This window comes from Amblyomma mixtum, chromosome 1 (genome assembly GCF_055824585.1).
Source record: "Amblyomma mixtum isolate Tamu chromosome 1, ASM5582458v1, whole genome shotgun sequence".
In the NCBI taxonomy this organism is placed as follows: domain Eukaryota; kingdom Metazoa; phylum Arthropoda; class Arachnida; order Ixodida; family Ixodidae; genus Amblyomma; species Amblyomma mixtum.
In genome coordinates, this window is record NC_143012.1 from 186,965,764 (window position 1) to 186,978,340 (window position 12,577).

Below are 12,577 nucleotides of genomic sequence, written 5' to 3' on the forward strand. Positions count from 1 at the left end.
TTGTGGAATGGAAGGTAAGAGCTGCGCAGAACCTAGAAAAGACCAAACATGCTGAATAGCTGAGAACAGTGAATTTTGCTTAGCACACGTGTAGGTCAGACGATATTGTGCCAGTTAGTGAAGTGTTCTGCAGTTCTGTGCAGTGTTTTGCACAGCATTAAGTCCCAGCTACGTAGATTTTGTGTCCAACCGCTGTTGACATTATCGCTCTCAACAACCCAAACTAAAGAATGCTTTAGAGCGTATCACTGCCTCGAATTCAGCAGTCTTGACCTTGCAGTGATAGGGAGTATTGATAAATCATTGCACTTGTTGCTACCTTATTTGCTGCTTGTGACAGTGTGTCTTGAACAAGTATATAGTCGTGCATAACAGTTAATTTCTCTTGAACTGACTTTTTCTATCCCACTTGCTCTCGAAATCAATACTCTGCGTGCAGCATATTTATCTTTGCATATTAATACCGACCTTATTGTAGCTGGCTGCTATAAAGAGAAGTGAATTGTCTGATGTGTTGGCTAAAAATAAAACACTCCTGAAATGAATGCTTGGGTGAGTTGGTTTGTCATTGACGAAACAACAATAAATGAGACGAGACTCACAGCATGCACTCTAATTAGACTGAGATGGGCAGAAAAATGACTGCCTGAGTGCACTGATACTTTAAAGTCTTGTCTCATGGTAAAAAAGAATAAGATTTCTGATGAATTTGAAGTTTGTTTCTGGTTTGTCGGTCATACATAGAGGAGTGGGGCAGCATGAAGAGACGAGGACAGAGAGACTTACACTGGGTTCGATTCCTTTTACGATCAATGTGTTTGGCTGCTGGGCTGGCTCATGGGTGAACGTCTGTCAGGAGGGTAATATTTTGGACCTTTCACATTTACTTATTAATGGGTCAGCATTATGCTCTGTTTTGTGCATAGCAGTCAACACTGTCAAAGTTAGCATGCCTTGTTGCACAGGCTAATTCCACGCCTGAAACAGCCAGAGTGAACGCAGACATATTTCATTGCGACTGGCAACCTCATGGACTTCGTGTTGCTTCCTGCTACATTTTTTTCCTGCGACTGATTGAGACTTCGAGAAGTAAGAGTGACATGTGGTGGTATGCTACATGGATGGTGGTGCGAATCACTCTTATACCATCCGCGCTTAAAAAGGAGTTCACACTCAGTGCAAATTATCATAGTTTCTAAAGTACTACCTGAAAGGAGGGCCGGTGCCACCGTCTATGTGAGTTTCTTATAAGGGCAATTCATTCAATCATGGGAATGCCAGGAAGACGGAGGTATGTTACTAAAGCATAACTGTGACTGCAGTTGTACAGATGTTCGTAAAAAAGTATATTGCAAGGAGACGTTGTTTTGCAATCAGTGTGTCTTGTAATAAAATATGGATTCTGTAAATTACATAACAGTAAGTGCATGGTAGAGAGAGGGTGCGGTAGATGGTCCTTGGCGATCACAAAATGAACAAGGGAGGGGAAAACCTCAGGTTGCTAGAGCCAACGTTTCGACAAGGGGACTTGTCTTCGTCTGGGCAAAGCGTTCATCATCGGCAGGGATTAAATAGGGCCTTCGCTCCGAGGAGGAAGGCCCTGGGGGTGGGGAAGGAAAGTGGTGTGGGAGGGGATGCGTGTCAGGAAGGGGAGGGAGGTGAATCATGATTCGTTAGGCTGCAATAGTGGAACAACTTGTATCCGGGGGGTGTGTAATGAACAAAAGGCTTTGAAGGGGCTGCGAAGGGGGAAGGGGATGAGGCGCTGGGTGAACCTGCAAAACTCAGATAAAAGGATTAGTCAGCGTGGTACAGGGAAATGAGAACAAGGAAAAAAAAAAGGCTGGCACTGGAAGGAGAAAGGAAGGGGGGCATTTCCAAGGAAGGACAAGACAGGGCGGGGGGGGAAATGGCTCGTGTTCAGAGAAAGCCAAAAAGTGGGGGCGGAGGGGGTAACAGGAGTGTCATGGTTTCCGAGAACTGGTAACAGGGGATTAGGAGAAAAAGAAGAGAGAAAAAAAAAAAAGGGTGAACAAAGGGAGAGGGTGACAAGGCCGGAAATGGGGTGGAAGATATGACGTGGGAAGGGTGCAAGGAGCGACAGTATACTTATGTGAGGTTCTAGGAAATAGTCTGACCACCTGCAAGACATTTGTTAATTTAAAATTATGCTGACCCTGGAATGTACCTGAGAGATTCCAGGTTTCCTCTGGACATGTTGATCCCTGTTGGTTGCAGTGTTTTAAATTTGTGGATTAGGAATGCTTCTCTGTATTTTCTGTCCCTAGTCGATTTGAAGCCTGACTGAAGAATGAACAATTTGAGTTCGTCGAATTTGTGATGGCGTTGATTAAAATGGGTCGACCCTGCCTTCTGTTCATTCCGTGTTGTGTCAGCCCGGTGCCCGTTTAATCTGACACTCATTGTTTGTCCGGTTTCTCCGATATATTGTTTCTGGCAGTAGGAGCACTGGAGCATGTAGATAATATTGGACGATGTGCAGTCAAAACTGGTCTTTATATCGAAACTGAAATCGCTTGCCGTACTTTTAACCGTAGTGTCCCTTTGTAAATGTTTGCATGTCTTGCATCTAGGTCGAGAGCATGAAGTTACTGTCGGTGGTGGTTTCTTACCGAGCCTAGCATGCACCAGGATGTCCCTCAGGTTTGTGTTGCGTCTGTATGTTACCCTTGGTGCGTCGGGAAATATTTTCTTGAGACGGTCGTTACCAGTTAAAATGGGGTGGTATTTCCGCAGGATATTGTTTATGTTTGGAAGCGCGTTTGAGTATTTCGTTATAAGTGCAGGAGGTCGTTGACTGTTAGATTTTGTTCGTTTTTTAAGAACTACATCTCGTTTCAAAGTGGTTGCTCGTTGGAACGCATTATTAAGGGTTGTCTGTGGATGGTTTCTGGTGATTAGTGTGTTTTTTTAGCGAGTGGAGGTGTTTCAGGTAGTCATCGTCGTCACTACATATTCTTCTTAGTCTCGTTGCCTGTCCTACGAATATACCTTGTTTGCAGTGTCTTGGATGATGGCTAGTGAAATCTAAGTATTGTTGTCGGTCAGTAGGCTTCCTGTAAAATGTGGTTTTGAGCTTGCTATTTTCTAAATGGACAGTGGTGTCAAGGAAATTGACTTAGCAGATAAGCAGATAGGCGTAAGCACGTACTGAATTTGCCCATGGTGAGAGAGGGCTTTCTCTTCATGTTGGCAAATATAGCTAACCTTCGAAAACAATTTTTTGTGTTCAATAGACACACTTTTCAGAGAAAATATTGTTTCAAAAAAATTGTTAGCACTTAAAATAGTATGCGGTAGAAGCTTCTATTTTCACATTGTGCAAAATAAAAACTGTTAGCTGGTGTCGTTTGCTATTGCAGTTTCGTGCCCCATGTTCGTGCATGGGCTGTGGTTCGTGCAATGAGAAATCCCTTCGAACACTCACTTCTATGAGAAACTATTTCGCACGTGCTGAGTGCCAGTTGTCACCATGTCCTGGCACTGCACTTAGATTTGTGTAGAAAAGCATGAATTAGGAAGGGGGAACCTGTCCTACCCATAAGCGACGGTCGTGTTCCTGCTGACAAGTGCAGTATGTGGGCGTTTGCACGAATTCATGAAGTGAAAGTCGTTTCTGCATGCAATGCTTGGCCACCGCCAGACTTCGAAATTAAGCAAACGCAAACCTCGACAAGTACGGTTAACATAAGTTGCACTTGTCAAAGTACTTTGTGCTTTTAAAAGATAGGTGTCTCTGAGACTCCTACGAGAAATGTGCAGTGTGGTCACAGTTGCAGACTGTTGAGTTTTAAATTCACAGAAAACTCTGTTCTCTTCCTTCACCTTTCAGTGCACAGGTAGCATGGACTTCCACTGGACAAAGCCAACTTGCTGCATCACTGGCTCCAAGCGATTGGGCAAACGGACTTCAGGCCTACTGGCAGCAGAATATGTGCTCAGCTCACTTCGAATCAAGCGACCTCAACACCTGGCGCCAGCAGTAGAAGTATGACACCAAAAGTGTTCGCAGAAGTGTAAGATCAACAAGCGCAGCGCTTCACAGTGGCAGCAGAAGCCTGTCATTCACAACGTGCCGGGGAAACCAAAGAGGAACGTCACATTCGTTCAGAAAAAGATGCCGAAGCTAAGTGCTGTACTCGGGACATGAGCAGATATGTAAGCAAACTTAATCGGCAGCACAGAGCAGGCCTAAGCGTCTACTGCTGACTCATTCAGTCATTTGATCATCATCATCAGCCTGACTACGCCCTCTGCAGGGTAAAGGCCTCTCCCATGTCTCTCCAATAAACCCTGTCCTTCGCCAGTTGTGGCCTCCGTATCCCCGCAAACTTCTTGATCTCATCCGCCCACATAACTTACCGCCACCCCCTGCTACGTTTACCTTCTCTTGGAATCCACTCCGTTGCCCTTAAGGACCAGCGGTTATCTTGCCTTCGCATTACATGCCCTGCCCAAGCTTCCTCTTGATTTCAACTAGGATGTCATTAACCCGCGTTTGTTCCCTCACCCACTCCGCCCGCTTTCGATCTCTTAACGTTGCACCTATCATTTTTCTTTCCATAGCTCGCTGCGTTGTTCTTAACTTAAGCTGAACCCTCTTTGTTAGCCTCCATGTTTCTGCCCCGTAGGTGAGTACGGGTAAGATACAGCTGTTGTGTACTTTTCTCTTGAGGGATATTGGTAAGCTACCATTCATGATCTGAGAGAACCTGCCACATGCGCTCCACCCCATTCTTATTCTTCTAGTTATTTCCCTGATGCTGAGTCTCCTAATGGTCGTTTGATCATGATTGTTTTAAGTTTTTAATGCGAAAGCATTACTTGTCCCATTGCGAGAAAAGCAGGGGCTTTCGTTTGTGCTCGCGAAAAATAAGGCAAAGTCATCACGCAGGCGCACGGCACAGACAGTGTGGGGAGGGGAGTGGAGCCAGATGTCGTGCGAGGAGGAAAGTGCAAGTGTTGTGCAAGGAGGAGAGGACATCGTGCCACCGAAAACAGCGTAGACAGGATGCATAGGGGGCGCCAGATGTGTAAGGAGGTGCAACGTTGTCAGAACCACCAAAGCAGGTGTTGCATGAGGGGAGACGGCATCACGTCATCGGACATGTGATGTCGCTACTGCCTCCGGCGTGCCATTTGCGATAGTAGGATACAACTTAAAAAAAAAAACAGTTAACACTGGACTGCAGCTTGTGGCATACTGTATTAGTCTGCTAGCCAGTTGCATAAGTAAACAAAATCAGCGTTTTCATGTTAAACTCTATTAATGAAACCATGTATCAAAATTCTAAAGCTTATATCTTACTTCTTGTGATCAGCTTCTTGTTTAGATGGCAAGAAAAGTTTTAACAACTGACTACTTTTTGTTGAGGAATTCTGTGTGGTGGTTCTGAATGTGGGCGGAGCTTCACTGCAGACTTAAGTTATATCCGACTATAGTTGGATTTCATTGCTGCTGGCTGTGTGGCGCGATTTCGTCAGTCTGAAGCTGCAGCAGCGGAAGTTTTGATTACGTCTCTAAAAATAAAACACAAGCAGGACAAAACGACTACATACATGTTCTTTGTTGAAGCATATTGTTTATTGTATAAACTGAAATGCACTGTTAATAAAATGCATTAAAACTTGCTACAATCTGTTGCTTGCATTGGCTGCTCAAGTGGAATAAATGAACTAAGGAAAAAAAATGGGTGCGCGTCACTCTTGCACTTATGCCAACCACTTTTTGTGCATCCATCTGCCTGGCCAGCCCATGATGTAAGATGTATCGTGCCCAAGGAAAGTGTACCAGGGTGAATATTGTGCAACGGCACCACCACAGTGCAGGTTTGAAAGAAAGAATTGCAAATGTGCTGCATCACATGTGGTCTTGCCGTGCTATTTATTTTGCACAATTTTGTTCAGCAATGGAAGCCTCTCAAAAGAATGGTTTCTGTTAGACATGCACATACATAAGGCTACAGTTTTGCTACAAATGCAAAACAATGTGTATGGAGTATCTTAAATCTATTCTTTTGTCTGTGGCAGATTTCACTGCCGTAAGGGTTGTCAATATCACCTTGCTGACTAACAAAGTGGTGAGCTGACTCAAAAGGAAATGGGAGGCCATGGTGGATGTTTCTCCCTGTCTTGCTCCCTGCCAGGCACGTCATCTACTACACATAGCACACAAGCTTGAAATGGCCAGCACATGTTCTTGCGAGCTGCCATTGGATGGCTACAGTAAAATAATAATTACATTACGCAGCTTTTGCTTCGAAGGTGCGCATTATCTTGGATAACGCGTTTGTGTGATGCGAAATTACTTTCTTCATATCGTGAAACAGTTCTGTGACAATGCCGTCGACTTACTCTGCAGCGCCGTTTCTTGCTTTGCTCAATGGCTTGTGTTTTGTAGCGCGTACTCCAGTGCAATGGGTGCACTCTAACGTTGGAAAGGAACGCAGTGAATGTCATGTTTGCTGCGGTGCTGTGCTGGTTGCCTGCATTGCATGCAGAAACCCGGTTAGCTTGAGCAGTGTATTCACTGAGTGCTTGAGGTCTGGCTACTCGCGTGAAATGGGAGAATGAAAACAGAATACAAGCAAACCACCTCAGTAGTTTTCCTATCAGAAGTGCTTGTCTTATTAAGCCTCCCTTTCTAAATAAGCAGCTCATTCATTCATTCATTCTTAGTGTCCTACTTTCGATGCCTAGCGTAGAATGTATACCTCTTTTGGCATTGTAAAAAAGTTTACTGCTGTGTTTTGTGAGCGTCATGTGGGTGGAGTTAAATGAATTGACTGAAAAAGAAATTGGCAGGAAGAGACTAGCACACAGGAAAAGGAAATGACTAGTTTAGTTTGTGGGTTTAACATCCCAAAGCTACTCAGGCTATGAGGGATGCCGTAGTGAAGGGCTCTGGAAATTTCGACCATGTGGAGTTCTTCGACGTGCACTAACATCGCACAGTACATGGACCTCTAGAAGTTTGCCTCCATCGGAATTGGGCCACCGCAGCCGGGATCAGACCTGCATATTTCAGGTCAGCAGCCGAGCATCATAGCCTCTGAGCCACCGCGGCAGTCAAAAAGAAATGACTGAGCAAGCACTAGTTGCTTGAAAAAAAAAATATTGCATGTAATCTCAGAAAACTGTTATTTCTTTTCTGCTATTCCCTTGTAAAATGCCACCTGGCACCTCCCCCTTCCTGACAAAAAAAATAAACTATACTTTTGCTGTTTGTAGGGGAAATTAATGTAATAGCAAACTAGCAGTGGACTACATTGTTAGATGCACAATATTGAAGGTGTAAGCGTTGAAAGGGCATTACTTCAAGAGGAGTTAATTGTGTGAACTGAAAGAATTGATCAATATAACAAAAAAACAAGCAAAAGTGCAGTATTATGAACAACACTAGTGGCATATACACGCATGAAATACAGCAACAAAGTTCGAGAACATCAGCGTGGACAAAAAATTGCAAGAATCAACAGCAATGCAAATGACAATGCTGCTTCCTCCCTGGTAAATATTTGATTATGCAGCAGAATCTAATAATTTATTATATCCTTATTTAGATATAAACATTGCAAGTACATATATATGTTGGGCAAGTACAATTTCATGATTGCACAAATGATGGCAGACCTCCTAGTCATTAGGTTCCCCTGAAAGTGTACAGCTTCTAATTTCATTCGCATAAGCAAGACAATCCATACATGGAAGGCTCTCTAGTTGCCGTTCTAGATGCATTTCTTGGCTCTTTCGAGGTTATCTTTTAGCTTCGACAATTCTTCTTTTCCTTGTTAGCTGCTACAACAGCATATGGCTTTACTCACGCATTGAGTCTTTAGTTGTCGAAGATGTTTTGTTTTTTTCTGATTCACTTGCTTGTCGAATTTGAACTTTGAGTAATGGCTCCCTCACACAATTTCATTTCATTGAAATTGTGTGAGGGAGCCATCTTCAGAAGAGCTTTTAAGTCACCAACAGTCATAACGTGATTTTCTGCTCAAAATCACGTTATGAGTGTGCATGACAGCTGCTCATCAATCACAGTGGTTTTCTCAACAAGTAAGTTCCCCTGCATTAGATGGCAAGTGTGAAATAACCTTTTTCTTTCGTCTGTTTCCTCATCGCGAAAGTACTCAAATTTACACTGCGTCGTCCGTAATGCTGCGGTCTCCTGATGATCAAGATTAAAAGCCATTTGTGCAGCGCCGCTGTCTGGTTCGGACCACTGATACAGTGCCCAAGGTACTGTACCACTGATAAGGTCTCGGAATCCTGCAGGTTCTCTTCCAGGTTCTCTTCCAGTTGGTTATAACTCTATGCTTCCAGCACTGCTGTTGCCACACACAGAGGGCAGCATGATCCATTGTAGGCTTTCTTTCCGATGTGTGTTGGCAATGAAGGAAACAACCTCGGGAGAGTGCCTGGTACCAGCCTCTCATCAGAAGTACTTCCTTATTGTTATTAGTGGTATATAATAAAATAAAAACGGAAGTAAAAAGATGTTGCTAGCCGCAGCAGCTGCGGCTAGCGTGAGTGAAACGACAGAGCGAGGGGGTGAGAAGGGGAAAGAAAGAGGGGAGCAATATGGGAAAAGGATAGGAAGAGGGCGGCAATGCTGGGCTTCTTCGATTAACAGCGCTCGGGCAGCCCGCTGGCGACCCGCAAGTTCGTCTCTGACAGGAAAACGCATCATGGTCACGTGGGCTGGCGGCCACCGGAACCAGCCGGTCGGCAATCACGGCGGCAAGCAAGTCGCGGATCACGGAGGGCAGATGCTCTCTCTAGCTTCGCGTTCTGCGTCTCATTGCTACGCACGCGTACGGTAGAAATAGGCTGCTTGGTATCGAAAACAACGACTTGCAGTTATGAGGGCTGCGTGCCGCAGACTGCAGAACATGCAGCTGATCAAGCTCGCAAATCGGCAACGACAACGCGAGCGTGTGCCTTCGGTGCACTGTGTAAGCTTCAAGAAATCCTCAAAAGCATGCGATGAGCAATCGCAATCTAACGTGTTTCAGTCGACACCACATAGGACGGAAAAACTCCTCGTGCGTTGTTTATAAAACGTACGACAAGCCGTACTCTCGGATTATTGCGTGTTTGCTTACTACGCACTACGCAGTAAGTATATATGACTGGTATGACCGCCGACGATCGACCCTGGTGGACCCTGGTGGACTCTGCTGTGGTCGTTGCGATTTCTACGCTCGTAACCTGCTTCCTGTAAGCTGTAAGCAGAAAGGAATCGGGATACGTTCGTTCAACTGTAGTCTGTCGGCCGCCGGCTTTTGCTGCGGGCAAGGAACGCATAATCTCGGCAAAATTTGCGCATATCAGCTGTTGAACGCCCACCTAGAACAAGCGGGTGCGCTGCATAAATTTAGCTGCGTATCGTTTCTGTAATAATACAGCTTTATAGCAGAGAACTGGCACTGAAATGAAAGGCGCTACAATAAAGCCGATAAAGCCCTGCGTGTCGGCGCCTCACGTTCCGCGTGTGTTTGCATGACGATCAGCGCTAGAGCTCATTTTTATCTATTTTTTTTTAAAATGAGCCAAACGCGAGGAGGTGCGTGCCTGCGGTACTTCTCAGATATTTTGAGCATATGTAGCAGAAGGCCCGACCATGAAGCTGTACAACACTTGGCCGTGACGACAGAATCAGCACTTGGTCGGCGCGACAGTTCTGTGTGGCCACATATATATGCCCGCAGAGATGTCTCGAGCAATGTGCTCGTGAGGGCTTTTAATAAAGGACATGTTTCAGTCAAGCGTTTTTCAAAGCATATCCACTTTTGCACTGCGCCAAACGCAATGAAGACCATACGCTCCCGTACCGCGCTCAACCAACACTTCGTAAAACACGGTCAGCACATGCATATGCGCGCGTCTGAACGCGTACTCGGAACTGGAATCCGGCTGCTCTCGTGAAAGGCCTCGAACACCATCGCAATATCCGCCGGGCGCACGAAATTAACAGCCGAAATATTTTGTGAATCAGAAGTATGCGATCGTAATATGAAGCGAGCAATTGTGCTTTCGAGGTGGTGAGACGATCGAAATGTGATCGCGCATACGCACGCAAAACGTATCAATAAACAGCGAGAACTACCGCAAAAGGTGCCATTGCAGGCGACACAGTCGATATGCACCGTGGCCTAGTCAAAACCAGTCAAAACAAGCGCCTGCATCGCGCAAAACATCGCATGAAGAACCGCGGTCCTTCTAGTCCTTATAAAAATGGCCGCGCGAGCTTCCCGCGACCATACACCTCTCTGTCGTCTGCTAGCTGCCCGAGAGCTGCCAGCACAAAATCGTCCTGGCGAGTCTGGCCGCCGGCTGGCAGCCCGAAACCGCCCAGCCAGAGAAAAACGAACGCGTTCCGGGCAGCCACCGGAAGTGGGCGGCATAGAGTTTCTTACTATTACCTAGAGGGAAAGCTGGCAAGCCGTCTATGGGAGTTTGCATGGAGACCCCACGTGACCACCTCAGCCACCATGGGCGCTCAAAGCATCATGGGGCGGTGAGCTACTTGTTGCGGAACTGTAACTTTTGGCCAAAAAATAATAAAAAAATAAAGCTGTTTGATAGCTCCAAACGTCCTAACATTCAATATCTTGTCTAATGATTGCAACAAACGAGCAGAAAATCATTTAAGTGCAAAGTTTGCCTAAAATAAGACATGACTAGCTTTCCTATTGGCCAAGTGATGAACACTAAAAAAACTAATATTTCGTAATTAACAGGCGCACCTTTAAAAGTAAATATGTTTTCAAAAAAAATGTTGTTGTTTAGATACTTTAAGAGGTTTTTTAATGGCATTTCGGAAGAGTAAAACCTTTTATCGGCGTCGTGTGTCGTCGCGTCTTCACTACTATGGCTTTTGCACACTGCGTTCGCGCGAAAGTCGTCTGCGCACACACGAACTACGTTTTCGGAATGAAACGCCTTAGTACTGCCACTCTGTGTTCCCGAAAAACTACGACTGTGCCGCAACAAGTAGCTCACCGCCCCATGATGCTTTGAGCGTCCATGTTGGCTGAAGTGCAGCGCCGCCAGCTTTCCCTCTAGGTAGTAGTAAGAAACTCTATGGTGGGCGGAGCAACCCGAGAAAATCGAGCGCGCTCGGGCAGCCCGCAAGCAACCCGCGGGCTGCCAGAAGCTTCTTCGATTATCCGCTTCTGGCAGCCCGCGGGTTGCTTGCGGGCTGCCCGAGCGCGCTCGATTTTCTCGGGTTGCTCCGCCCACTTCCGGTGGCTGCCCGGAACGCGTTCGTTTTTCTCTGGCTGGGCGGTTTCGGGCTGCCAGCCGGCGGCCAGACTCGCCAGGACGATTTTGTGCTGGCAGCTCTCGGGCAGCTAGCAGACGACAGAGAGGTGTATGGTCGCGGGAAGCTCGCGCGGCCATTTTTATAAGGACTAGAAGGACCGCGGTTCTTCATGCGATGTTTTGCGCGATGCAGGCGCTTGTTTTGACTGGTTTTGACTAGGCCACGGTGCATATCGACTGTGTCGCCTGCAATGGCACCTTTTGCGGTAGTTCTCGCTGTTTATTGATACGTTTTGCGTGCGTATGCGCGATCACATTTCGATCGTCTCACCACCTCGAAAGCACAATTGCTCGCTTCATATTACGATCGCATACTTCTGATTCACAAAATATTTCGGCTGTTAATTTCGTGCGCCCGGCGGATATTGCGATGGTGTTCGAGGCCTTTCACGAGAGCAGCCGGATTCCAGTTCCGAGTACGCGTTCAGACGCGCGCATATATGCATGTGCTGACCGTGTTTTACGAAGTGTTGGTTGAGCGCGGTACGGGAGCGTATGGTCTTCATTGCGTTTGGCGCAGTGCAAAAGTGGATATGCTTTGAAAAACGCTTGACTGAAACATGTCCTTTATTAAAAGCCCTCACGAGCACATTGCTCGAGACATCTCTGCGGGCATATATATGTGGCCACACAGAACTGTCGCGCCGACCAAGTGCTGATTCTGTCGTCACGGCCAAGTGTTGTACAGCTTCATGGTCGGGCCTTCTGCTACATATGCTCAAAATATCTGAGAAGTACCGCAGGCACGCACCTCCTCGCGTTTGGCTCATTTTAAAAAAAAAATAGATAAAAATGAGCTCTAGCGCTGATCGTCATGCAAACACACGCGGAACGTGAGGCGCCGACACGCAGGGCTTTATCGGCTTTATTGTAGCGCCTTTCATTTCAGTGCCAGTTCTCTGCTATAAAGCTGTATTATTACAGAAACGATACGCAGCTAAATTTATGCAGCGCACCCGCTTGTTCTAGGTGGGCGTTCAACAGCTGATATGCGCAAATTTTGCCGAGATTATGCGTTCCTTGCCCGCAGCAAAAGCCGGCGGCCGACAGACTACAGTTGAACGAACGTATCCCGATTCCTTTCTGCTTACAGCTTACAGGAAGCAGGTTACGAGCGTAGAAATCGCAACGACCACAGCAGAGTCCACCAGGGTCCACCAGGGTCGATCGTCGGCGGTCATACCAGTCATATATACTTACTGCGTAGTGCGTAGTAAGCAAACACGCA

General features: G+C 46.3%; 1 protein-coding gene and 1 long non-coding RNA gene across 2 annotated transcripts in view; both read left to right on the forward strand.

The window, feature by feature from the left end:
- LOC149370244 (uncharacterized) overlaps positions 1-12,577 on the forward strand; it is a 125,044-nt gene that overhangs the window by 27,806 nt on the left and 84,661 nt on the right. The window lies entirely within an intron of this gene.
- LOC149370245 (uncharacterized) lies at positions 1,981-4,342 on the forward strand. The gene is made up of 2 exons (XR_016285680.1): positions 1,981-2,664; positions 3,854-4,342. It is a non-coding gene; the product is annotated as an uncharacterized LOC149370245 (long non-coding RNA).